General features: G+C 38.2%; 1 protein-coding gene across 1 annotated transcript in view; it reads left to right on the top strand.

The window, feature by feature from the left end:
- Positions 1–27,797, top strand: part of SLC39A10 (solute carrier family 39 member 10) — a 141,556-nt gene that overhangs the window by 27,182 nt on the left and 86,577 nt on the right. Inside the window, exon 2 of the mRNA XM_043910526.1 lies at positions 2,784–2,887. The gene's annotated coding sequence lies outside the window, so the exon portion shown is untranslated. The remainder of the gene's footprint in view (positions 1–2,783; positions 2,888–27,797) is intronic.

Here is a 27,797-nt window from a genome sequence, read left to right as displayed (position 1 = left end):
AACCACTGTTAAGGTGGCCCAGGGCCCTTGGCAGCCTGGAAATGTCAGCCACTTCCATGGTAGCATAGGCAATTCCTCCTTCAACCTATTATCAGAGAAGTTTACTAAATTTTCTCATTAAAAATGATCAAAAAGTTTTTCATAACCAATTTCATACATATCTGCGCTTCATATTTACTTGCTAGGTAGAATATTATGATAATTAAGATATATATAACTTTTCAATATATGCAAATGACACTGTAACCTTTAAAATTCATTATTTATATATGTGTGAAGGCTTAGGTGACAGGGAAGAAATAAAGGTAAACCAGTCAACTCAAAGAGGTTAAAATCTAATTGTGATTATTCATGACAAGACCCAGCTACAAGGGAATATTTTGGCTTTCTGTTTCAAATCCTAATACCCTGCCTCCCTTCATGAGCCAGTCAGACACAGGGACGTTTGATTTATTCCTCTGTGGCCTCGTGACTGTTTGGTAACGTAGCTTGCACACAAAAGAGCGCAGGCAAAAGCGGGGGACAGAGGAGCGCTGCAGAGTGGTCCATTCCCTTCTCTGTCTTCCTGGATCCATAAATGAGGAAATTCAGGCCACGCAGTCTGACTTTTACAGATCTGAATGTGGGGTAACTTGGAAACATACAATCCAATGATTCACCAAATTTTTTATGATTATGTGTACTACAAAGATATGGCTAAAGATGAACTCAAGTTTAAGCTGCATTTTATTTAGTAAACTTTTTGTGACATTGTACTTAACATTTTTTGTGGGTTTTTTTTGTGGGTGTTGTTGTTTGTTTGCTTTTGGCCTCACTGTGTGATTTTGGGGATTAGTTCCCAGCCTGCAGAAGTGAAAACACAGAGTTCTAACCATTGGACAGCCAGGTAATTCCTGTGCTTCATATATTTAAATCCTCTTGGTTATTATCCATGCTAGGCAGAAAGTATTTCAAATCACAAAAACACTTCTGTCTGCACCTTGAGGCCTACACCACCAAACATTAAGAGTGGCTCATCTTTTAGGAAAAAATAGAAAAAAATTAGTTTTTTTCAGGAAAAGAATACTAAAATTTCTTACACTGCAGTTTGAAGTCAACCATGCTTCTCTTCTTTAGGTTCTTTTTGGTCACTATGCAGTCACTGTGTAGAGTCAAGATGAAGATGTCACCTGAAATAAATGTTTTCTATGTGATCCAAAGCAAGGCCAACCCATTTATTTCAGTTCAGCAAAAATTTATCTTAAGCCTAGAACTAGGCTAGGTGCTATAGGCAGAGAAGTACAAAGTATAGTAGACACTTAATGGGGAACTGAGATTTCATACAGAAATGACTATATTATAGAGTAGATCAACTATTTAAATGAGAGAGGAAGACTTTCCTGTTGGTCCAGTGGTTAAGAATCCACCCACCAAGTTCAGGAGGATCTCACACGCCACAGAGCAGCTAAGCCCATCACCACAACTACTTGGCCTATGCTCCAGAGCCGGAGAACCATGACATCTGAGCCCACGTCAGGACCACTGAAGTCTGTGGACGCCAAGCCTGTGCTCCCTAACAAGAGAAGCCACTACAGTGAGAAGCCTGTGCGCTGCACCGCATCTAGGGAGTAGGCCCTTCTCAGTGAAACTAGAGAAAGCTCTCACACAGCAAGGAAGACCCAATGCAGCCAAACATTTAAATAAACAAATAATAGATAGATAAATAATCACCCAATCAAGGTATTGGGGCAGTGGGAGGAGAGGATGATGGAGTTGGTTGATAGAAGGCAGTTATGATACCATTTCAATTAAGAATTCCTCCAGGGGACTTCCCTGGTGGTCTAAGTGGCTAAAGACTCTGAGCTCCCAATGCAGGGGGCCCCGGTTTGATCCCTGGTTGGGGAACAAGTTCCCACAAGCTGCAACTAAGACTCGATGCAGACAAATAAATAAGTAAATAGAAGTCCTCTGGACCATGACGTCCTTGAAGGCCACGCAAAGCACGGTGTCAAGAGCCCTGGTTTTCGTTTGGGGCATTGCTGCTGCTCTCCCAAGCAGGCTTTCTCCTTCCAGGTCCTGCTTCCCTCACCAAAAGCTTAATGGAAGGGAAAATTAACCAAAATGTATTATTTGGTTAAGGGCCAGTAAGGTAGACAAACTATTCACAGAATACAGTTGAGATAAGGGCATAGTTTAGGTTATGAGAAAGGATACAAATCTTTTGAGATTTCAAAGGATCACTCACAGAATAAAACAGGAAGGGGAGCAAGTAAAGCAGAAAAGCTAGCGCGTGTGTGTTGCCAGTTTAGTTTAGTCATGGTGTTAGGAAAGGATCCATCCAAAAGACCTTGTTTTATTTACTTAATCAAGTAATCACACTCTTTCCGAAACCTTTGGATGCAAGCACAGAAATAAAGGTATTCATGAAGTCAGACTTGTACTTGCCAGAAAATAGTAAGGAATGCCAATTTAATCTCTGCTACCTGAGTGAGTCCTAAGGGGAAGATGAGCTCATGAATGCATATACAGATCATTACAAAGCTGAATTAAAATATATTAAATACGGAAGTTGGATATGAACCCCTAAGGGCTATACAACGTAAAAAGGATAGTTGAAGAACCACCTGAAGCTTTAAAAGTGGGTAACCTAGATCCTCACTGGTTGGGAAAACAGTTACTACTCACTCTTTAAGGAAACACAGATAAAGCTTGGGATTTGAAAGCCCTAGCACTCCAACTGATCTAAATGAATGTAAATTTGGGGGGAGGGCCTTCCCTTATCCTTCCTTTTGTGGTCTCCACAGCCTCTGGACCCGACAGGACCCTATAACTCTTATTAACTGAATTGGATGGAGCCAAAATAAAGATGTAAACATCCTAAATCATCCACTGAAATCTTCTTAAAAGGGTAAGTTTCATTTATTTTCCAATTTTTAAAAAATTATATACTTACTTAGCAAAATATGTGCATAAGCTAAAATGTTGAATATTTATTTTAGTATTTTATTTTTGGGTGACACTGTCTTGAGCATGCCCACTCCGCCACCCCACATGCACCAGAAGTGTCACTGATCACATTCAGGGAGTGTGCCGTGCTAGAAAATTTTGACGTATTATTGAATTGCCATCACCAGGGGACTCAATGGGAACCAAAATTTTAAAGACTTGAAAATAGAATGAAGTGGCCACCAGTCAAAGTGAAGAAATATATAAATTCATACAAAAGAATAGGAAAAAATGTGAATTAAAGTTAAGACAATGCTGAGACTATGGAAAGCATTAAAAATTTAGGAATAGAAAGGAGATTTATGTGCCAAGACAGATTAAAGAGCCATAATGAGGAAAAGGGTTTTTTATTTTTTAATTTTTTATGCGGGAGATAGTTGAAGATTCTCAAAAATAATCCAAAATGATTGGGACCGCCCCCAAAAAATGAACTAATATTCATTAGTTCAACTAATATAAATAATGAACCAATATAGACTTTTTTTTTTAAAGTATATTTGATTTACAATGTTGGTTGATTTCTGCTGTACAGGAGAGTGACTCAGTTATACATGTATGTATATATATATTCTTTTTTCCTATTCTTCTCCATTATGGTTTATCACAGGATATTGAATACAGTTTCTGTGCTATACAGTAGGGCCTGTGGTTTATCCATTCTCTAACCCCAAAGTCCTACTCCACCCCCCACACCCCCTCCCTCTTGACAACCACAAGTTTGTTCTCTATGGATATCGTTTTTGACAGGTAATGACTATTCTAAACGTTGTGGAGAACCACAAACGTAAACATGGAGAGGAAACATTTTGGAATAATGAAGAAAACATTTACACTGCGTAGATATACATTATTAAAATTTCAGGAATATCTACTTACTGTTTTAACTAACATGAAAAAAATCAGGAAGACAACATGGAAGAAAGAAATACTGATTTGTCTTATACTCTCAGAAATGGACCTAACCAGACATGTTTTTAGTTAGTGGAGATTAAACGATTATTTAAGAGTGGGTTTAGGGTCACAAGCAAATTTATCCTAGAGAATTCTGAAGCAAAAATTCAGCAGTCACAAATCTGAAAGAAAACCTGGATGATTCTACCTGAAGGACAAATGAGCCTCCAATGTTGAAGGAAGTCCTTTTATTCTATGATATAATTTCAAATTCTTATTTACTCTACATTCAGCAAACCGGGAATCCTACCAGTAAAAAAAAAGTAAATAACAAAGCACATCACCTTGGAATTCTGCATGTCTTTAACTGAAAAGAATCATTAGCAATACTGCAACTAAAGACCCAGGTACAATTCTTTCAGTAACAAATTCTGACTTAATTTGAAAGTAAATAAACTAATTTCAGACTGTAAGTTTCAGAAGGGATAAGGCACTAAGAATTTCAATCTTGTTCAGTGCTTTTCTTCCACAGAGACAAATTAAAATGAAATGGGGGAGAAAAGTCCTGGAAAGAAAAAGCGCATTTAGTACATTTTTTAATTCTTTGGTGTAAAGAACCGGTCATCACAGTGGTATTTTACTAATCATTGGATTCTAGTCTGCTCATTTAGGTTCCATCTTGTATAAGCAGAACATCCCATATTTGTATGTTCTTTTCTTTGAAGTGATTCCACGTTTAGGGTCAGTTATTCTTTTTTTTTTTTTTTTTTTTTATTTTTTTGTTTGGGTCAGTTATTCTTTGAAAGGCTTTGTGCTAGCTTGTTATTCCTGGTATAACAGAAATGTTAGCCAATGTACCTTTAAAGCTTAAAAGACCAGCAAATGTAATTCAATATGTGAGCTTTAAAGTTCTTTTTGTTGGTAATGTTCTTACTTGGCATTTAACCATCCTTTTTACTAGCTTCACTTTTTACTTAAATGAGTACATTTTATTTTTTATGCAGGTATTTGAATCCATAATAACAATTTTGTAGATGCTTACACGTGTGTGTGTGTGTGTGTGCGTGTGTAACAGAAAATCAACATCTACCTCATGTGCACCTACTTAGAAGTATTCACCTAACACACTGAGGTATTATTCTATGTCACAGTAAAGATGAGTCATCAGCCTTTGCCCTCAAGGGGATTACCATCTATTTTAGCTGATTTAATTTACAATTTATATTCTTCTCATAGGATGAAAGACTAAAGTTCTGCATGTATTGAGTAAGGCACCTCTCCTGAGCGGTCAGGAGATAAAAGGATTTTGAAGTCTGATGGATCTGGGCTTGAACCTCAGCTATGCACACTTAGGACTTTTGTTTATTGAAGGTTGAGATTTCCACTTATAAAATGGGGATGCTAATTTTTAGCTTACAGAGGTGTCAAGAACGTTGTATAATAATAATGCATATAAAACACCTATCACCATAGATGTGCTTAGTCACTAAGTCATGTGCAACTCTTTGTGACCCCAAAAGCCACCAGGCTCCTCTGTTCATGGGATTCCTCAGGCAAGAATACTGGAGTGAGTTGCCATTTCCTCCTTCAGGGTATCTTCCCCATCCAGGAATCTAACCCACGTCTCCTTCCTGCATTGGCAGCTGGATTCTTTACCACTGAACCACCTGGGAATCCCATCACCATAGATAAGCCCTACATTTTTAGCCTCCCCCACCCCCATACATGTTATTTAAATGCTCAGTTTGATCATTGTCCGCAATTTCCTCCATTAATTTTGGTCCAGGATTTTTAAATAATTTCACAAACGCAGCCAGGTTGTAACTGGCTGTACTTTGGGTAGTGAATGAGGCAGCAATCCAGTTATTTCAAATTCAAAGACCATATTGGAATACAAGACCCTGAACCTCAAGAGCCCCATCACAACCCTCATACACCATCACCCCAGTCACAGCCTCCACTGTTAGAAATGGTCTGCCAGGGTTGGGAGTGCCCCCAGGGAGAAGAACAGGAGAAAAGGATTCTGTGTTTCTAAAACTCCCGGGGAAATGTGGCTAAGGAGATATGGATTCGTTTTCCCAGTGTTCTATTTAGAAAAAAAGGGGGGGCCTGGGGGGCACATAAATTATGTCAATAGAGTTTGACTAGAAATAAATATTGGGGCTTCTCACCCTTCTGGTCCCAACATACCAGATCCATTGTGTAGCTTTTCACAGAAAACACAAAGAGAAGTCTCCATTCCTGGACAGCTCTTCTGCCCACAGCTCTCCCTCCTTTCCCATGCCACTGAACTCTATTGAACCACAAGGGAAGTAAACTTAAGGCCCAACTTTAATTGTGTATCTGAAAGCCAGAGAGTCGACTTCTTTTTTGTCCTCCCAGTCACTCTTCGTGACGGTCTCCCTCAGAAGAGAATCAGGATCCTTGCCATAATGATTGAGAAGACAGAAAGGTGTCCCTAATCAAGACACCCTGAAACTTAACCAAAGTCCTCAAACCCCACTAGTCTAGGGGGAAGACGTTGTCATTCTTTAATTCTCCTCCTTTTACATCCGCCTGCAATGTGGGAGACCTGGGTTCGATCCATGGGTTGGGAAGATCCCTGAAGGAGGGCATGGGAACCCACTCCAGTATTCTTGCCTGGAGAATCCCGTGCACAGAGGAGCCTGGTGGGCTACAGTCCATGGGTCGCCACGAGTCAGACAGACTGACAGACACAGCACAGCACACAGCAGGGAAGAACTGTGAAGTCCTGGGGTAGTGGGGGGTAACTGCAGAAAGGCACAGTGAGAATCACAGTGGTCGTCAAGTCCAGACACTTTGGGCTTCCCGGGTGGCTCAGATGGTAAAGAATCTGCCTGCAATGCAGGAGACCTAGGTTCAGTCCTGGGTGGGAAGATCCCCTGGAGAAGGAAATGGAAACCCAGGAATACTTAGTATTCTTGCCTGGAAAATCCCATGGACAGAGGAGCTTGATGGGCTATAGTCCGTGGGGTGGCAAAGAGTTGTTTACGACAGAGCCACTGACGCACACACAATGATTTAGGGAATGTTAAAAAAGCAAATTCCATGGATGGAGGAGCCTTGTAGGCTATAGTGCATGGGGTCACAAAGAGTCGGACACGACTGAGTGACTTCACTTTCAGTTTCAAAAAGGAAAACCCTGGGTGAAAGGAAATTTTTATATATTTTTCAAAATGAGACTCTCTCTCACTTTTGTTGAATCTGTTGGTATTTTGGTGGAGGCTTTCTAGCTTGTTTTTCCTTTCTGCATTGTGAATTTTCTTTAAATTTCATTTAAGAAAATTTAAATGCAAATAACATACATAAAGTGTACGAATCTTTAATGTATAACTCAGTGAATTTTTATACATTGCTGAATCTGGATACTTCAAGCAGAACAGGACCTTAGGATGTTTTTATCACTCATGGAAGTCTCCTTGAGTCACTTCCCAATCAATAACCCCTCTATGATAAACATTCTTTGAACTTCTAAATTTTGCCTGATTTTGAATTTCCTAGGAATGAAACCACAACTGTACTTTCTTGGTATATGGTTTATTTTGAGCAAAATTAAGTCAATGAGGTTCATACATATTGTTTTATGTATCAATAAGTTGTTCTTTCGCTTTATAGTATTCCATTATGTGAATATACAATTTACCCTTCCCTGTTGATGAACATTTGTGTTGTTTCCTTTATTTGACTGTTTTTAGTAAAGTTGCCTTGAGCAACTCCACTGTGGATTCTTAATTTTCTCCAGGCCCCTTCTCTGTAGGATAGTGTTGAGTAGAATTGTGGAGAGGATTTACAGGCACCAGTTACTCTTGTTCCAGTTTTATTGTTTGGGTTACTTTGGTACCAGAATTCAAATTAAAGAGAAAAAAAAAAAAATAGGGAGGGAGGGAGGAAGAAAGAAAGAAAAGGAGGAAGGAAGGAAATGTGTAGGCATGTCAGTATAAAACTTAAACTCATAATTCCCACTTTATAGAGGTATTTGATCATCTTAATTTGCAGTGGCTAAATAAGTAATGCTTACATGATTACAGACATCTTTACCTCACTCTTGGAAATAATCCATGCCCTCTGGAAATGATTTAAAGAGCTTTGACACATCCCTTTAAGATGTGATAAAGTCACAGTGTCAAGTGCAATTTCCAGAGCCAGGTTCACTAAGAAGGTTAGATGACTTTGAGTATTTTTCCTAAAAGGTTTTTGTATATTATTTAACTGCAAGAAGAGTCCAAACATTTAAACAAACAAAATCCCAGGGAGACTGTGAAAAACAGTGAAATGTAGTTAGTCACTGTTTTATGAAGATTTAGTGCTGACTTTTTATCTTTTGATTCCTTATTCCACTTCCCCCCAGATATTTCCACTTTTCTTGTTGCTTAATCTTGCTTCCTCAAATGTGAAAAGTCATCAGATGTTCAGCTTGGTTCCTTTGAGCCCTAGAATCTACTACATTAATAAGTTATCTAAACAATTACCTAAACACCATCTTTTTTTTGTTTGTTTGTTTTTTCTTTTTTTTTCTTTTTTTGTTTTTAATTTTTCTTTCTTTTTTTTTTATTATTTTTAACACCATCCTTTTTTAAATTTTATATATAGATCATCTTAGAAACTGGTCAGTTAATCAGTGCATGGTAATTAGCAAATTAATTTTCAACAGTTTTTTCTTATTACAGAGAATTTCCTATCATTAAGGATAGTTTTTAATTGTGTCTTCATTTGGGGAATGTTGGCTTATTTTTAATCGTATTCTTGTTCAGTTATGAGGAAATACACATATCCTACGTAACATCATCGCTCAGTGTTTGAAATCAGATTATAGTCATTTTCAGTGACGTTCATGCCAAATGAAGCTTGAGAGTTTTCATGAGAAATTGAATTATATTAAGCCATAGAACCTCTTAAGAGAGCTACTTGGTACTGTAGAATAAATTGCAAATGATATGAAAACAGTGACAAATGGCTGTGCAAACATGGCAAGCCAAATTCTGGACACCAACTCTTTAATCAAAAAGAGTTAATCTAAAAAAAAAGACAAAAACAAAACAACAACAAGAAAAACTTGTTAATCTCAGGGTTTAGCAATCATGGGTAAAAGTTTAAAATGTGCTTAGAATTTGCCTATGATATTGGCCACCAGTATGTAGGGCTGGATGAGTGAAACAGTGTTTTGCCTCACCTTTGGAAACAGTCTTATTTAAAGACAGAATGGAAAGTATACAGGCCAAAGTTAAGAGAGAAGTATTTGGGTGAAAGGCAATGGACATAGAACTGCCTTAGACAAATATGTAAAAAGCTTGGCAATTTTTGCATTGCTTCGAAGGACATTTTTGAGTCCCCTGTGTCTTCTTTAAAAACCACAATAGCAAAAAATAAAATTAAAAAAAAAAAACACATTAGCAGAACTCTTTCCATTTGGGAGAACTCTTTTCCCAAATGGAAAGAGTTCTCTGTCCTAACTGACACAGCAAGGCCAGCTTTCAGGCTTCCCTATGTATTAAGCTGTCAGGAAATAGTCCTTTGTTAGTTCTGTAGTTCTGGATCCAAAAAGGCTGAAGTGATAAAAATATAAATTGTGATTCTATTTTAAAAAAAAACACTTTGGCGAGAGAGCTGGTTTTAAATTCCTGTGATAGTGTTCAGCTTGTTCAAGTTTCCCATTCAACATTTACAATTGACTCAGTGTTAAGGAGGAAAAACCTGTTGATACAGCTCCTTTAAGAGCTATGGGTTTCAAAACCACTGTGCAGATAGCACACATTCCTGTGGTGGGAGGCCGAAGGCAAAACGGAAGCCTTCCCGGTTCATTCAGAGAAGGAGAAAGAAACTGAACTTACCTCCCAACAGGTGAGGTTAAGCATGCCCTGTAAGTGGATGCATTTATTCTTTACAGTGAAGTTCTGTTCCCAGGGGCTTTGAGGATGCTTTCTCGCCCAATACCCTTCTATTCTGCTACCGCACTCTACAGCCCCCAGCTCACTGCTGGGAAGATGTTTATGCTTTCTTCAGAGATGCCTTTCTTCTGCCTTAATGATAGTGCTTTTTTCTCTTTCTATTTAGCTCAGAAAGAGAATTTTTTCCCCCTTTTCCTTCTGTTTTTAGTGGCTTGTCTGATACATTGCATTCTTTCTCTCTTTTTTTTGGCTTTTTTGTTACTATGCTCAGTGCACATCTTAAAAACAATGAGTTCAGTATCAAAATAATACAAAATAAACGCATGCTCTAAAATGCTCTAAAATAATAATGGGTTCGATCCCTGAGTTGGAAAGATTCCCTGGAGAAGGGAATGGCTACCCACTCCAGTATTCTTGTCTGGAGAATCCCATGGACAGAGGAGCCTGATGGGCTACTGTCCGTGGGGCTGCAAAGAGACGGACACGACTGAGCGACTAACACTTACAATAATAAAGGGATAATATAACTGTTCTCAGTGATTATATTCTTTGAGCATTTAAAGTTTTGAAAGTGCTGAGAAATTTCTTAAAAAAAAACAACTGGAAAACTTCTAACAGAAACTCATTTCGTGAAGTTTTTTATTTTTGTTCTTATGAATTGTTTATAAAAATACCTACTGTTTCAGAAATATGCATGTTTTAGCATAGTGGAGGTTCAATAGATTAAGGCTTTGACTGATTTTTCATTTGCAATTACTCTGTACATTTATCTATGGAGTGACTTTTATATATTTCAGCAGAGGTAGATAAAAATGTTACACAATGCAACAACTTAAAAAAAAAAATAAAAGAATAACATAAGAGTTGCTGAGGGGCTTTCCTGATAATCCAGTGGTTAAGATTCAGTGCTCCCAACACAGGGGGCGCAGGTTTGATCTCTGGTCATGGAACTAAGAAAGGAAGGAACAGTGCTCAGTCTTGCCTGACTCTGCAACCCTGTGAACACTAGCCTGTTAGGCTCCTCTGTCCTTGGGATCTCCCAGGCAAGAATACTGGAGTGGGTTGCCATTTCCTTCTCCAGAGGATCTTCCCGCCACAGGGATTGAACCATTGTCTCTCTTGTGTCTCCTGCACTGGCAGGCAGATTCTTTACCACTGGGTCACCTGGGAAACCCCAGGGGACTAAAATCCCACAGAAGAAAAAAAGAAAAAAAGAGTTGCTGATATTAATTTTTGAAAGTCATGTCCTTCCATGGCTGATTCATGTCAATGTATGGCAAAAACCACTACAATATTGTAAAGTAATTGGCCTCCAACTAATAAAAATAAATGGAAAAAAAAAGAAAGTCATGTCTTAGTATTGCTATTTAAAATTTTAAAACTGTTGTGAAACTCCGAAGCACAGTTGAAACCTGAGGTGTGTGGTAACCAGTTCTGAGTTACTCCCCAGTCTCAGTGGTTCTTGATATTCAAAGACAGGCTCCTGAACTGCTCACATCAGCTGGAGCCACGGGCTGATCTGACTCATCCACACTTTTATCTTCTGAGATCATTCATTTTAGGAACAGTGACATCAGTTTTCCAGGAGGCCGGCTGACTAGGATTACCACCAAAGAATGAAATTAAAGGACTTGGAATAGCACTTGATTCATAGTAGGAACTTGATAAGCATTTGTTGGATAAAAGTTTTCAACTTTGTTTTATGCCAGTTATATTCCTAACCAGATCATGAGGGAATGAGTTTTCTTTTTTGTTTGTATTGCAGTTATAAGCCTCGCTTAAAAAATATGGTGACTTGACATTATTCAAATTAAGTAAATAAGTTTTACTCTAGCATTCCAAGCCCTCCAAACCTTCCTCGCTTTATTTTCATCTTATCCTTAAAATTTTGCTTCAGGGAGATGGGGAAGGAAAGTTGCTGAGCTGGTGGTACTCCAAAATCCTGCCCACCTAAATGAGAGCAGAGTTTCATATTGAACTTTGTCAAGCACACAGTGCTGTTGGCTGGGATGGGTTAACTGCTCAAAAAAAAATTTAAGTAACTACCAAAAATCGACATTAAAAAACTTCTGCCTTAGGATAATATAAGCCTTAGACAAACCCTGCTAATTCACTATCCCCTCTCTAGCAACTTGGTAGGATCCAGTCACCTTTTGACGGCTTCTACCTGATCTCAGTTATTTGCGTTGTTGCCAGCAGTAACAGTATAATTGACAAAATTAGAACGTTGACAACTAGGACATGCATGCCCTCTGGGAAATGCTGATACTACCTAATGAATGGTCATTCCCTTGGAAAAGGACAAGTTTGTTTATAGCAGAGCTTCTTGAACTTGCCAGAGTGTACCAGAAGCACTGGAGGTATCTTCACAGTTCGGATTCGGATTCTGTAAATCCAGGGTGAGGCTGGAATTCTGCATTCTTAACGAGTCACTGGTAATGAGACCTGTCCTGGTCCACATTATTGTTACCTGGGCAGTTTCTTAAAACTGCCGATGACTGGATTCCTCCTCCATTGTTATCCTCCTATCCCCTTTCTTACCCCTGGTGAATTGACCTGCATTATGGTCTTAGCATAAGGATTTTTTTTTTTAATCTCCCAAGTGATGCTAGTATCCAGCCAAGCTAGTATACCTCTAGATCTTGTTTTTAATCAGTTTCCACTTGGCAATCTATTCACTGACATGCTTCAGCTGCCTGACCCCTGTACATATTCGATTTTCTGCATTAAATAGGCCGCCCTTTCTTGAAGAAATCACATGGGTTTTTCAAAACCCCTTTGCAAATATCACTGCATTTTTCAGATATATAACACGTTAAAAAAATTATTCTTGCAATCACCTTGCTCTAAGTCTCATATAACTAAATTTGGAGCTCCTAAGGCAATGACTGCTTTCTGCCTTATAATTATATGGGTGTTTATCCACCTCCCTAGTTGATAAGCTACCTAAAGGCAGACATTGTCTCACCACTTTTATCTTTCCCTGTGGTTTCCCAAGCAGGACCCCTCCACCCTCATCCCCACACAGTGCCTTGAGCACATATGTCTTCACTCAACAAACATTCATGAGCTGATGCGCCAAGCAGTCCAGGCTTTGGTGAGACAAACCGAAGCCGATGCATTCCTCCCTGCTTCTAGAGCTTCACAGTCAAATGAGGAAGACAGATATCCACAAGTAATTTGCAAAAACTAACATAAAGTTCAACTGAGACTTGAGGGACTCTGAACTTTTCCAGATTAGAAAGAATGTCTTTTGGAGGAAGTGATTAAGGTCTGACACATGTCCAGGTGGAGGAGGGGAACGAGAGTAAATAACACTTCAGAGAGAGAAAACTAGCATTTCTTTGATTTTTTTAAGTAAATTACATTTTTTTCAACTGAAAAATCTTACTACCCCTATCCTCTGCCCACTCAAGTCCCCAGAGAGGTGCCAACTATTGTTAGTGTCCAGTGAATCTTTTCAGAGTCTTCTCCTTAAGCATGTTCAAACAAATGTACATTAAGCACTCTGTTTTCACCTCTGAACCATGCTTTTTCCCCCTTAATAATTTTTTTCTGTATTTCTTCTCGTTTTGGTACAGAGAGAGCTTCTTTAGTTTTCATAAGAAAACACTTGTCTTTATTTTATTTTTTTTTTTTAAGAAAACACTTGTCTTTAAACTGAACATTATTATATTGTGTGCATGTATTAAGTATATCCCCAATAGTTGTGTTGCTTGCAACATTTTATTATTGTAAACAATGCCACAGTGAATAACCTCATAATCTAGATATTTTTCACATAGGAAAGTTTATCTATAAAATCATTGATTCAAAGAGAAATTGTCAATTCATGAGCATATGCATATGTGATTTTGAGAGATATTGTTAGATTGCATTCCATGAGTATTGTGTCATTGTACATTCTTACCAGAAATATATAAGACCTCTTTTCCCTACCACCTCTAGATAACTAACATATGTTATCAAACATACTAATCATATCATTAGTATGATCATTAGTATGTTATCAAACTTTCCAATGTCTTTCAGATCTAACAGGTAAAAGTGATATCTTAATAGTTTTAATTTGAATTTCTTTCATGAGTGAAGTTGAACAGCTATGTTTAAAAGACATTTATCTATATTTTTCTGTAAATTTGTTTTCTTATTGCTTATCATTTTTATGTTCAGCTGTTTAGTAATTTTCCTACTGACTTTTAAAGCCTTGTCATATTTTCACTTTTTGAATGTAAACACTGATCTCTATCGGTCTTTTGCATTTGTTTACTGTGTTGTGCGTTTTTGTTAGTTGCTTGCTTGTTTGTTTTTACCTTGTTGGATTTGATTTGGGAGAAATACAGGAGGAAGAGAAGTGGCAAAAGAGGGGGCTGAAAAGGCAGGAGATACATATTAAGTAAAGGAGACAGTGTGATTTTTTAAGGAAAAAAATGACTTGATAAACGTTTTGAGAAAGGAGGGAACGACGGATTGGAAGAGAGAAGTAAAAAACTATCGTAGTCTAGTCCAGAGATGTTGAATACCTGAACTTGGGTAGTAGAGTGAAATAGAAAGGAAGGGCCATATTTAAGAGAGAAACTCAGCAGAACTTGGAAACCAGTTAGTTGTACATAATGACAGAGAAGTTAGGGGAAAAAATCTATTGGTCCCTCAACCTTGGGCAACCTCGTAGTGGTGCTGAGACCTAGTCAGCGAACTTAAGAGAAGGAACATATTTAGGGAGGAAAAGACAATAAAAAGAATGAGTTTCCCTGATGACTTAGATGGTAAAGTGTCTGCCTACAATGCGGGAGACCCGGGTTCAGTCTCAGGGTTGGGAAAATCTCCTGGAGAAGCAAATGACAAACCACTCCAATATTCTTGCCTGGAAAATCCAATGGACAGAAGAACCTGGTAGGCTATAGTCCATGTGGTCGCAAATAGTTGGACACGAATGAGCGACTTCACTTTCACTTTGATTTTAAGCTTTTAGATATCAGTACTATATTTGAGAGGCTTCTTTGGTGGCTCAGTGGTAAAGACTCTGCCTGCCAATGCAGGAGGTGTGGGTTCCATCCCTCGGTTGGGAAGATACCCTGGAGGAGGAAATAACAACTCACTACAGTATTCTTGCCTGGGAAAACCTGGTGGGCTGCAGTTCATGAGGTCACAAGAGTCAGAAATGTCTTAGTGACTAAACAACACTATATCTGAACTCTTTGCATTTACCTGCCCCTGGGCAAAGACTATGATGTATTTAGGAATAAATATAAAATTTAATGTTGATTCATACAAGGTCATTACTTGAGGAAAGAAATTACATATAGAGATGTTAGAGAATGACCAATTAGGTCTTTGAATTCCCAGAATAAAAGATGACTGCCTCTGAAATTGTGGGGAAAGATAGACTTGCAAATAGAGCATGTAATAATAAGAACAACAAAAGCTGATACAAGTCTACATAAACTATAACAGGAAGCATGAGATAATCTTAACAATAATAATTTAGCCTTAGTTCCACTTGCCAGTCCCAGCATATTATATCTGAGCTTAGGCTCCAGGACTTTAGGCACTAAAATCCTGGTGAACATTCAAAGACCAAGAAAGATAATTAAAAGGTTAGAAATAATAGCTGAGGCATGAAATGTACTTGAGTTGGCTTGGAGAAGAGGAGAACAAATGGTGACTCTATTCACAACAGAAAAGCCACTGAAGAAATAAGCATTTGCCCAGAGTTCAGAAAAGGAGTAAATTGTAAATTGATATGCATGAGATGATGAGGCAAAACTTTCTAGAAGAAGGTTAAGTATTAGATGACAGTTACATTTAGTAACACAAGTTATCTGGAGGTTGTGAAATCTTCTGTCTATGAGTCTTTAAAACATGGAGAGCTACATGGCAAATCCTCTATTTAGCAAATAACTCTGTACTTAAGAATGCAGTTCCTGATCCTGTCAGCAAAAATCCAGCACAGATCTTGTGCAAGTTGCTGCCATAAAATCCCTAATCTAGAAGGTCATCTCCACCATCAGGACCCCTTCAAGAGCCATTTATCCATTCTGTGATATTTTTAAATGATACACATGAGACATTATTTTGCATGCTAAGAATGGGCAAAGAGTGAACAAAAGAGAAGAAAGAATGTATCCAAAGCTGATACAGTATGGCCCTGTATCAAGTACTCAGCAACTAGCTGCTCACCTCTAAAACCCACTTTCTTTTTTTTATTTTCTATTTTTATTTATTTATTTTTCATTTATTTATATTAGTTGGAGGCTAATTACTTTACAATATTGTAGTGATTTTTGCCATACATTGATATGAATCAGCCATGGATTTACATGTGTTCCCCATCCTGAACCCCCCTCCCACCTCCCTCCCCACCCCATCCCTCTGGGTCATCCCAGTGCACCAGCCCTGAGCACTTGTCTCATACATCCAACCTGGGCTGGTGATCTGTTTCACTATAGATAATATACATGTTTCGATGCTATTCTCTCAGATCATCCCCCCCACATCTTCTCCCACAGAGTTCAAAAGTCTGTTCTATACATCTGTGTTTCTTTTTCTGTCTTGCATTTGGGGTTATCATTACCATCTTTCTAAATTCCATATATATGCATTAGTACACTGTATTGGTGTTTTTCTTTCTGGCTTACTTCACTCTGTATAATGGGCTCCAGTTTCATTCATCTCATTAGAACTGATTCAAATGAATTCTTTTTAATGGCTGAATAATATTCCATTGTGTATATGTACCACAGCTTTCTTATCCATTCATCTGCTGATGGGCATCTAGGTTGCTTCCATGTCCTGGCTATTATAAACAGTGCTGCGATGAACATTGGGGTACATGTGTCTCTTTCAATTCTGGTTTCCTCAGTGTGTATGCCCAGAAGTGGGATTGCTGGGTCATATGGCAGTTCTATTTTCAATTTTTTTTTCTTTTTAGTTCTTTTTTTTTTTTTTTTTTAGTTGGAGGCTAATTACTTTACAATATTGTAGTGGTTTTTGCCATACATTGACATGAATCAGCCATGGATTTACATGTATTCCCCATCCTGATCCCCCCTCCCACCTCCCTCTCCACCCGATCCCTCTGGGTCTTCCCAGTGCACCAGCCCCGAGCACTTGTATCATGCATCCAACCTGGGCTGGTGATCTGTTTCACCCTAGATAATATACATGTTTCGATGCTGTTCTCTCAAAACATCCCACCCTCGCCTTCTCCCACAGAGTCCAAAAGTCTGTTCTATACATCTGTGTCTCTTTTTCTGTTTTGCATATAGGGTTATCGTTACCATCTTTCTAAATTCCATATATATGCATTAGTATACTGTATTGGTCTTTCTGGCTTACTTCACTCTGTATAATGGGCTCCAGTTTCATCCATCTCATTAGGACTGATTCAAATGAATTCTTTTTAACGGCTGAATAATATTCCATTGTGTATATGTACCACAGCTTTCTTATCCATTCGTCTGCTGATGGGCATCTAGGTTGCTTCCATGTCCTGGCTATTATAAACAGTGCTGCGATGAACATTGGGGTGCACATGTCTCTTTCAGATCTGGTTTCCTCGGTGTGTATGCCCAGAAGTGGGATTGCTGGGTCATATGGCAGTTCTGTTTCCAGTTTTTTAAGGAATCTCCACACTGTTTTCCATAGCGGCTGTACTAGTTTGCATTCCCACCAACAGTGTAAGAGGGTTCTGTTTTCTCCGCACCCTGTCCAGCATTTATTGCTTGTAGACTTTTGGATAGCAGCCATTCTGACTGGCGTGTAATGGTACCTCATTGTGGTTTTGATTTGCATTTCTCTGATAATGAGTGATGTTGAGCATCTTTTCATGTGTTTGTCAGCCATCTGTATGTCTTCTTTGTAGGAACGTCTGTTTAGTTCTTTGGCCCATTTTTTGATTGGGTCGTTTATTTTTCTGGAATTGAGCTGCAGGAGTTGCTTGTATATTTTTAAGATTAATTCTTTGTTGCTTCATTTGCTATTATTTTCTCTCATTCTGAAGGCTGTCTTTTCACCTTGCTTATAGTTTCCTTTGTTGTGCAAAAGCTTTTAAGTTTCATTAGGTCCCATTTGTTTATTTTTTTTGTTTTGTTTTGTTTTCTCTTTCTTTCTTTCTTTTTTTTTTTTTTTTCATTTATTTTTATTAGTTGGAGGCTAATTACTTCACAACATTGCAGTGGGTTTTGTCATACATTGACATGAATCAGCCATGGAGTTACATGTATTCCCCATCCCGATCCCCCCTCCCACCTCCCTCTCCACCCGATCCCTCTGGGTCTTCCCAGTGCACCAGGCCCGAGCACTTGTCTCATGCATCCCACCTGGGCTGGTGATCTGTTTCACTATAGATAACATACATGCTGTTCTCTCAAAACATCCCACCCTCGCCTTCTCCCACAGAGTCCAAAAGTCTATTCTGTACATCTGTGTCTCTTTTTCTGTTTTGCATATAGGGTTATCGTTACCATCTTTCTAAATTCCATATATATGTGTTAGTATGCTGTAATGTTCTTTATCTTTCTGGCTTACTTCACTCTGTATAATGGGCTCCAGTTTCATCCATCTCATTAGGACTGATTCAAATGAATTCTTTTTAACGGCTGAATAATATTCCATTGTGTATATGTACCACAGCTTTCTTATCCATTCATCTGCTGATGGGCATCTAGGTTGCTTCCATGTCCTGGCTATTATAAACAGTGCTGCGATGAACATTGGGGTGCACATGTCTCTTTCAGATCTGGTTTCCTCAGTGTGTATGCCCAGAAGTGGGATTGCTGGGTCATATGGCAGTTCTATTACCAGTTTTTTAAGAAATCTCCACACTGTTCTCCATCGTGGCTGTACTAGTTTGCATTCCCACCAACAGTGTAAGAGGGTTCCGTTTTCTCCGCACCCTGTCCAGCATTTATTGCTTGTAGACTTTTGGATAGCAGCCATTCTGACTGGTGTGTAATGGTACCTCATTGTGGTTTTGATTTGCATTTCTCTGATAATGAGTGATGTTGAGCATCTTTTCATGTGTTTGTTAGCCATCTGTATGTCTTCTTTGGAGAAATGTCTGTTTAGTTCTTTGGCCTATTTTTTGATTGGGTTATTTTTCTGGAATTGAGCTGCAGGAGTTGCTTGTATATTTTTGAGATTAATCCTTTGTCTGTTTCTTCATTTGCTATATTTTCTCCCAATCTGAGGGCTGTCTTTTCACCTTGCTTATAGTTTCCTTTGTTGTGCAAAAGCTTTCAAGTTTCATTAGGTCCCATTTGTTTATTTTTGGTTTTATTTCGAATATTCTGGGAGGTGGGTCATAGAGGATCCTGCTGTGATTCATGTCAGAGTGTGTGTTGCCTATGTTGTCCTCTAGGAGTTTTATAGTTTCTGGTCTTACATTTAGATCTTTAATCCATTTTGAGTTTATTTTTGTGTGTGGTGTTAGAAAGTGTTCTAGTTTCATTCTTTTACAAGTGGTTGACCAGTTTTCCCAGCACCACTTGTTAAAGAGATTGTCTTTCCTCCATTGTATATTCTTGCCTCCTTTGTCAAAGATACAGTGTCCACAGGTACATGGATTTATCTCTGGGCTTTCTATTTTGTTCCATTGATCTATATTTCTGTCTTTGTGCCAGTACCATACTGTCTTGATGACTGTGGCTTTGTAGTAGAGTCTGAAGTCAGGCAGGTTGATTCCTCCAGTTCAATTCTTCTTTCTCGAGATTGCTTTGGCTATTCAAGGTTTTTTGTATTTCCATACAAATTGTGAAATTATTTGGTCTAGCTCTGTGAAAAATACTGTTGGTAGCTTGATAGGGATTGCATTGAATCTATAGATTGCTTTGGGTATTATAGTCATTTTCACAATATTGATTCTTCCAATCCATGAACACAGTATATTTCTCCATCTATTTGTGTCCTCTTTGATTTCTTTCATCAGTGTAAAACCCACTTTCTTGAAGAGCTATCTCTTGCCACAGTTCTCACTTCCTAGATCCTTCCTCTGATTCCTCCCAAATTCCTGCCTGAGTCTGGTATCTCAGCAGTCCGGGCAGAGCACTTGGGGGTCTACTGCTCCAAAAATAAGTAGAAAATTCAAAAGTCTGGATTTAATATTTTTCAAATAGAATACAGATTTTCTGTAGTTTTAATTTGTCTCAAAATCATTCAAGACGTAATTTATTCACTGGGCTTCCTTATTTCCTTTTGACTAAATGCTGTCTGACTGTCACCAGTGAATGTGACAACATCATGCTCAATAATGGTGGTTTTTGAAAATTTATTTAAATACAGAGAGTAAATTTTAATTGCTCTGATAGGCAAAATCAGAATATACATCGTATAGGTACTCTGTTTATTTAATACATATAGATATGTATTTTTGTATGCTTAGTAATGCAAAATACTTGGAAGGAAAGCTGCTACCAGAATACATGTTTAGAAATTAGCTGAATGTTTTTTAAAGGCATATTTAGAATTGGAAATTGATTGCCATATGGATTGTGAGTTCTTTGATTTCTTTGAAAATAGTATTTGATGGAGTTAGTGTCCTTGTTACTGAACTCAGTGTAGGAGCATAGGAGTGTTTCCATCTTTGCAGAAGTCAGCCATGCTGATTTAGAAGTTACCTGTAGAATAGAAAGACATATTCTCCCCATAATTTTTATTTACAGATGCTTTGAAGCATCCCTATATCACTTGATCCAATTCTCCAGATAGAGGGCCTGGCAGTAGCAGAAGGTAGGATTAAGGAGAAACTTGTAGGGTCAGTGAGATCAAAAAGATCATTTTACTGGTAAACTCTCCAGCATTTGAAGACGTGCAAACTAACCAGAATAAATTTGTAGCAGAAAGTAGGAAGTGACCTAGCACTGGAACTGAGTTTGGCTTGGAAACAATAGATATTAACAGGTGGATTTTTTAACTGTGCATGAATAGGCAGATTTTGATGACTCTTTGAGAACATAAAATATAAGGTGTGGGGGGAGGGATCCAGAAACCCCCAAATTGTGTTTCTATAGAACAATTATTTATGACCATAATAAATCCAATGATCAATTTCCCAAGCATAGTAAAATATGCTAGGTGCTTAATAAACATTATCCTGTTAAATCTTCATAGACATTTGCAATGTAAGGAATATTTTACAGAGGAAAAACCTGAGGCCCAGATAATAATTTTCCCTACTTAGAAAATGGCAGTGCTGGCATTCAAACTCAAACTTATCTGGTTCCAAAACTGTACTCAGGTATGTCACATTGGTTCTTACTATTAGCACGCTTTTTTAGAAAACAAGTGAATTAGACTTTTCCTCTTAAGTTCAAGCATTCCAAACATTCCTAGAACTGTTTTGGGTTAAGCAGACCTACTAAATTAAAGTGAGCTTTTCCAGTTTGAAGCAGTTATATGACATCACCAAAATGGTTACTAGTCAGCCATGCCTCCCAGACACAGATCATGGGGATATTTTAAGGACAGAGGGTTTAAAGAGAACTCAAGTGTTTGAAAGAGAAGTTGTGGTGAATGTGACAAAGTAACTGGTAAATAAAAGCCAAAAAGCAGTTTGGATGTCATTGATGATACCTGAGTGTGAGAAACAAGCCAGAAGGACAATGAAAGTGGTGAAAGTGAAGTCGCTCAGTTGTGTCCAACTCTCTGCGACCCCATGGAGTGTAGCCCACCAGGCTCCTCCGTCCATGGGATTTTCCAGGCAAGAGTACTGGAGTGGGGTGCCACTGCCTTCTCCAGGGGATCTTTCCAACCCTGGGATCGAACCCAGGTCTCCCACATTGCGGGCAGACACTTTACTGTCGAAGCCACTAGGGAAGCCCAGAAGGACAATAGCAGAGATTAATTAGGAAGGCTAAATCAGCTGAGCCCAGAAGGCATAATGGAAAGAGATACGAGGAAATTAAAGCTGAAAGTTTGTGTGTTAATAAATGATGTCACTTTCAGGTAGAGTTTGGAATCCACTTAATAAAAGAGTATTCAGGGCTGTTCTGCCAGATTATATAAGGGCATGTGTTTTTTTGACATGATTGAACTTGAGTGTTCTGTTCCATCAATAATCAGACTTTTCTCCTAAGCGTAAGTTGTAATATTTAAATGTTAATATTTCTGTTTAACATTTGTTTAGAATTGCCTTAGTAACCTTAGAAGTTTTTATAAGAATACAGTTCCCTTGCCTCTCCCTCATCCCCCACCACTCCAACCTTGCCCAGTATTATATAATTTACCTAAATAGATTACTTCTTTTTAAAATAATTTTATTCGTTTATTTTTGGCTATGCTGGGTCTTTGTGGCTATGTGGGTTTTTCTCTAGTTGTGGGGGGGGGGCACTCTCTAGTTGCAGTGTGCAGGCTTCTTATGCTGGCTTCTTTTGTTGTGGAGCACTGGCTTTAGGGTGCAAGGGCTTCAGTAGTTGTGGCATGTGGACTCAGTGGTTGCAGTTCCCAGTTCTAGAGCCCAGACTCAATACTTATGGCCCACCGGCTTCATTGCTCCTTGGCATGTGGAATCTTCCCAGACCAGGGATCGAACTGACATCTCCTTCACTGGCAGATGGATTCTTTACCACTGAATTCCCATCAGGGAAGCCCTAGATTGCTTCTTATTGATGCAGCTTTGTACTTTGTAGTATGTCCTTTTGGGTTCAGTATACATTTCTTTAAACAAAAGAGGCCATATTAAAGCAAGCATTTACTGTAGAACAAATAACCAGTACTCTACACATACAGAGTCTTAAGGAATAATTTTATTTTGGCTCTACATCACTAAAATTTGAAGCAGCCCATTACTGGCATGCTTTAGCTCTCAAAAAGAAGTTTGGCCCTGAAAAGAAAACATTTGGCTTTATAAAATAACTTATTATCAAATTTTAAATGGGGCAAAATGAACACACTATATTATATACCTTTATTTATACTGCGTTTTTTTCTCAGAAGCTTGCTTTGGAAAGGAAAGAATCTGAAAACATTGTGAATGTACTTTGTAACACTGCAAAAGTATTTCATCAAAGTAAAGATGTTTTAGTCATTCATTCAAAAAATCCAAGCTCAAGCAAACAAACAAAAACTGCCACACATGCACGTGTATACACCCTCATAGGTATATAGATTGGGAAAAATTAGACCGAGGATTTAAAATGTAAAATAAAGGCTTTATCATTTCCTGAGACTGTGTACTCAGGAAGAAAATAAAGGAGAGATCACCTACTAGGGAGATCATTCACTAGCCAAAATCTGGTGACCCTTTCAGTTGCATCAAGACGTGAAAGAAGGCCTGTTGTGTCCAGGCACTAAAGATACAAAATGTGGCAATTGCCTACCCGGGAGGAGGTGAGATTGGGTGTTAAGACGCACGAATTAGCAATTCATGTGACTGTTAGAGAATAATCATCATGTTTGTCCAACAAGGAATTGGCAATTTAAAATTTTGTTAACAACTCCAATCAGCCAGTGCTCCGCCTGCCTTCTTCATCCCCACTTCCAAGCCATTTATGAGGCGCCTATTGTGTACAAGGCTCAAGGAGAGAGGAACATGGAAAATGCATGCCTAAGATAAGACCTTTTGCCCATCCTGGACCTGTTGCTCAGTAGACACCAGCAAAACAGGGATGTGAAAAACTGAAGAAAGCCCAACAAAGATAAAGTATCCGAATTTCTACGTACAAAAAAATAACTGGAGAGAAACTCTTCATTTACATGCCATGTAAGTTTTGTATTTTGCATTTTACAGTTTGGTGTTGACTTTATTTGAATAACACGTGAAGAATCACAATCTTTTCAGAGTTCCAGACCTCAAAAATTCTAAATGAGACCCTGTTCTTACCTCCTTTATCTTGAGATGAAAAGCCTCTGATATTTTCTTCTGTTACATATTCTTTATTTTTTCCAAGAGACAGTAGCTGTATGATCAGAAACCCTAAAATTTATCAGATTCCCTTAGGGATATGAAGGCCTCAGTCAGATTCAAGCAGTGAGAACCTGGCAGCAATAGATCTCATTCTGTCCTAATGGTCTGACTGTTTAGAGGGCTACTTTGCTATTTACCATTTCCTTCTTGATGGCTTTGTTCCTGAAGCTTTGAGACGAGAAAGTAATGAACAACATTTTAATTTGACATACGAAAAAGAAAATAATACAAGTATTTATTTTCATGGCCACAAAATATACGTTACTAATATATGTATAATTTCTTAAATTCTTTGAAAAAACAGCAACAACAAGCCTTCTGTGATTCTGTGGAAATGAAAGTAAAAGAGCTTCCTTTTAAAAATGAAACCACTTCTCAACTTTAGGGAGGATTTAGATCTATTGCCAGGCATAGATGGTAGTTAGAGAGGGTTGGTTGGAGAGTAACTGTGCAAAGTGCAGATAAGGGTGAAGAGGACGTCAGGGAAAATATCATCAGTGGGTAGTAATTTCCCTGAGTGCATTTTCCCCATAGAGAAGAGTTCCCTATATAGAGTTACTCATCTGTACCTCAGGCTCACAAACTGGCTGGCAAGTTTTAGTGGCAGAAAAATTGATAAATAGTTTTAGCCTGGAGATACAATTCCTCTCCTTGCACATAAATGTCTTCCCATGTCCCCTGGCTGTTTTTATCTTCAAGCATTAATCTATGTTTCTTGGCAGAAATAAATTCATGATGATGCATCAGTAAATTCTCAACACCTCAAAGATTGCCTTAAAATTATATTTTAAAATGTTACTGCATTAAATGAAGGGTTAACTATTGCCTAAGAAATATAAAATATAAAAAATTGGGAGTTTTAAACCAAGGATATATGTTAATTCTAATTTTCTATGACTCTGGATAATTTATTCTGATTGTTCTCTCAAAACATTTGGTTTAGAAATCTGCATTAGAAAACAGTAGGTTTAGAAATCTGCGTTAAAACCAAACCAAACCATCCTCTATGACTCATAACTGCCATTGTGATTCATTTAAACAGAATAGCTACAACTTCAATAATTGTCCATCCTTCTATTTTAAAATGGAGTAAACAATGAAGACGCTCATTTAACTAGGTGGCCAGTTGACGTCATTTTGTGTAGAGAGGACTACTGATGTGATTTGAGCAGCACCAGCTTCCCACCATTAGCAACACACCCTAAAGGCAATTATATTGCCCAAATTAACAAACCCCAGAAAATAAACTAATTACATCAAGAGCTGAAAAGTGAGGGAGACTAAAGACTCGCTAATTCTAACATTCTATAATTATCAGAATAATTTTTGTTTCACAACAAAGTAAAAACACAACTGGACATTTCTTGCACAACAGGAAATAAGACCAGGAAAGACCTGGAAACAAGACAGGCAGTGAATCTGGAGGAAGGAAAGTGCACCTCTGCACGTAGCATGCCGAATGACTGGATGTTGCGCTGAGAGTCTGCGGGACAGCCGAAAGCCACTGGTTACGGCGGAGGGAGTTAGTAACGCCACAGATAGAAGAGATGGCTGTCAACAGCAAACTTTGCAGACTTCAAACTTCTGGTGGCTGTCTGCTCTGTGTATAGTCTACTGTGTCTTGTGGAAGAAGTCTCTCAGACTTATTAAAATAAACTTTAGAAGTGAACTTCTGGTATAAGGAATGTTTATAAAGATGTGAATATTGAGCAAGATAAGCAAAACATGAGCAAAATTAATGTCATGTCCCCTTTATTATAAAGTTATAATTGAAACATATAAGTAAACATTTCAGTGTGACAATTAAAGCATACATTGGAACAATAAACATATCTCGGTCGTTCATCATACATAAGAGAACCTTGAAGGAGAAGAGATTAAGATGAATAACACAGGGTCCAAACTCTGGGAGTTTATGATAGAACACTTGTACAGTTGGTGAATTGTTTGTACTCTGCGCATACAAAGTTCTCCATAAACATTTACATATAAGGCCTTCAACAGAGACCCTCAGTAAAGAATGAAATTATAAAGTAAAATGCTTAAATTCTTTGCTATTTAATTTATTTTTTTCCTTAGAAAAATTCAAGATAAATGATAATACCTCAAGTTGTTTTATATATGGTTTATACTTTAACAATTGCTAAATTTTTATCACCTCAACAGACTCACTTACATTCACTCATTATTCACATCCACTTTCTTTCATTACTCAATGCTTAGTATTTATATGTGCCAGGCATTGGGAATACAAATTAAAGCAAACGGCCTCTGCCCTGAAGCATACATTCATGAAACATACATTCTAGTGTAGAGACAAATACAAAATAAATAATCACAAATAATTCATTGCCAACTGTGGTAAGAACTTTGATGAAAACATATTGGGCAGGGCAGGTGGTGTTGCCTAATGTAGATTAAGTAGTCCAGAGAAGTCTTTTTAAAAAAGTAAAAATTAGGCAAAGACCTAAATATGAAAGGAGTTACGTAAAAATGGGGTAGGACAATTTCTCAAGTTGTCCAGGCAGAGATCCTGGGCCTTCTTTACATTCTACCCAGTGATTCTTGAGCAACATTATCCAGTCCTGTGGTTTCATCTAAACACTGACAATTTCTAAATTAATTACCTGCCCCACACTTCCCTTGTGGCTCAGCTGGTAAGGAATCCACCTGCAATGTGGAAGACCTGGGTTCAGTCCCTGGGGTGGGAAGATCCCCTGGAGAGGGGAAAGGCTACCCACTCCAGTTTTCTGGCCTAGAGAATTCCATGGACAGTCCATGGGGTCACAAAGGGTCGGACATGACTGAGCAACTTTCACTCACACTTCTCCTTGGAGATTGACCTGGATTTCGCATTACCCACTTGAGATCTCCACTGAGATGCCCTTTACATATCTCAAACTTAAAACATCTCCAACTATTAAGTCTTCATCCTCCTCCCCAACCTCTCCACCTGTCCCTCCTCCAGTCTTCTCACTCTTGGTAGAAGATTCCTGTATAATTATTCATACCAGAAACCCAAAAGTTATCCTTGATCACCTTCCCTAACCTACACACATTCTTATCTGGTGATATAGCCAAATCTTATCAATTCTACCTCCCAGATATATCTCAAATCTGATCCTACTCTTGACATTACTTCTATACCAGTATGTTTCCCTTGGATTACTGTGATGACACCAAAGAGTTATACTTAACACCTATGCCTGGACACAACCACAGCTGTGGAGCCACAGACTGAGCATGTCAGTCTCAGATTGATAGAGGAGACTCTTTCACTTAATATTTTCCAGAGTATCTTATGACAAAGGCTTTGCTCTTATACAAATGATCTACAATTTTTTTCAGATGCTAGTAAGGCTACCAATAATTTCCCCTGTAGCACCTGATTAAAAGGGACAATTTGAAGAAAGACATTTCCATACTGTTGCTGAGATTATTGAGTAAGTTATCTCACTTGACATCTGTTTTTAAAATCGCAAATTGAATCCCCAATTAGCACATTGAATCTTTAATTAAAACACCAAACATATATTATCCCCAAGCTCTGCATATGCTTTTAAAAAATTAAAGATGTTTTCTCAAAACACAACGTTACTTCAAAGTTTAAAGAAACTTATTTTTTAAGTTTATTTTTATGTTTTTGGCTGCTCCGTGTAGCATGCAGGATCGTAGCTGCCCAACCAACTATCAGGGATTGAACCCATCTCCCCTGCAATGGAAGTGTAGAGTCTTAATGAGAGCAAGTTGTTAGATGAACTTTTAACAATTCATTTAACCATTAAAGAGTGGAGACATTACTTTCCTAACAAAGGTCTGCATAGTCAAAGCTATGGTTTTTCCAGTAGTCATGTATGGATGTGAGAGTTGGATCATAAAGAAGGCTGAGCACTGAAGAATTGATGCTTTCAGACTGGAACTGGAGAGGACTCTTGAGAGTCCCTTGGACTGCAAGGAGATCAAACCAGTCAATCCTAAAGGAAATCAGTCCTGAATATTCATTGGAAGGACTGATGCTGAAACTGAAGCTCCAATACTTTGGCCACCTGATGCAGAGAGCCGACTCATTAGAAAAGACTCTGATGCTGGGAAAGATTTAAGGCAGGAGGAGA

Source organism: Cervus elaphus, chromosome 8, assembly GCF_910594005.1.
Source record: "Cervus elaphus chromosome 8, mCerEla1.1, whole genome shotgun sequence".
NCBI lineage: Eukaryota > Metazoa > Chordata > Mammalia > Artiodactyla > Cervidae > Cervus > Cervus elaphus.
This window is presented reverse-complemented; position numbering and strand designations above follow the sequence as displayed.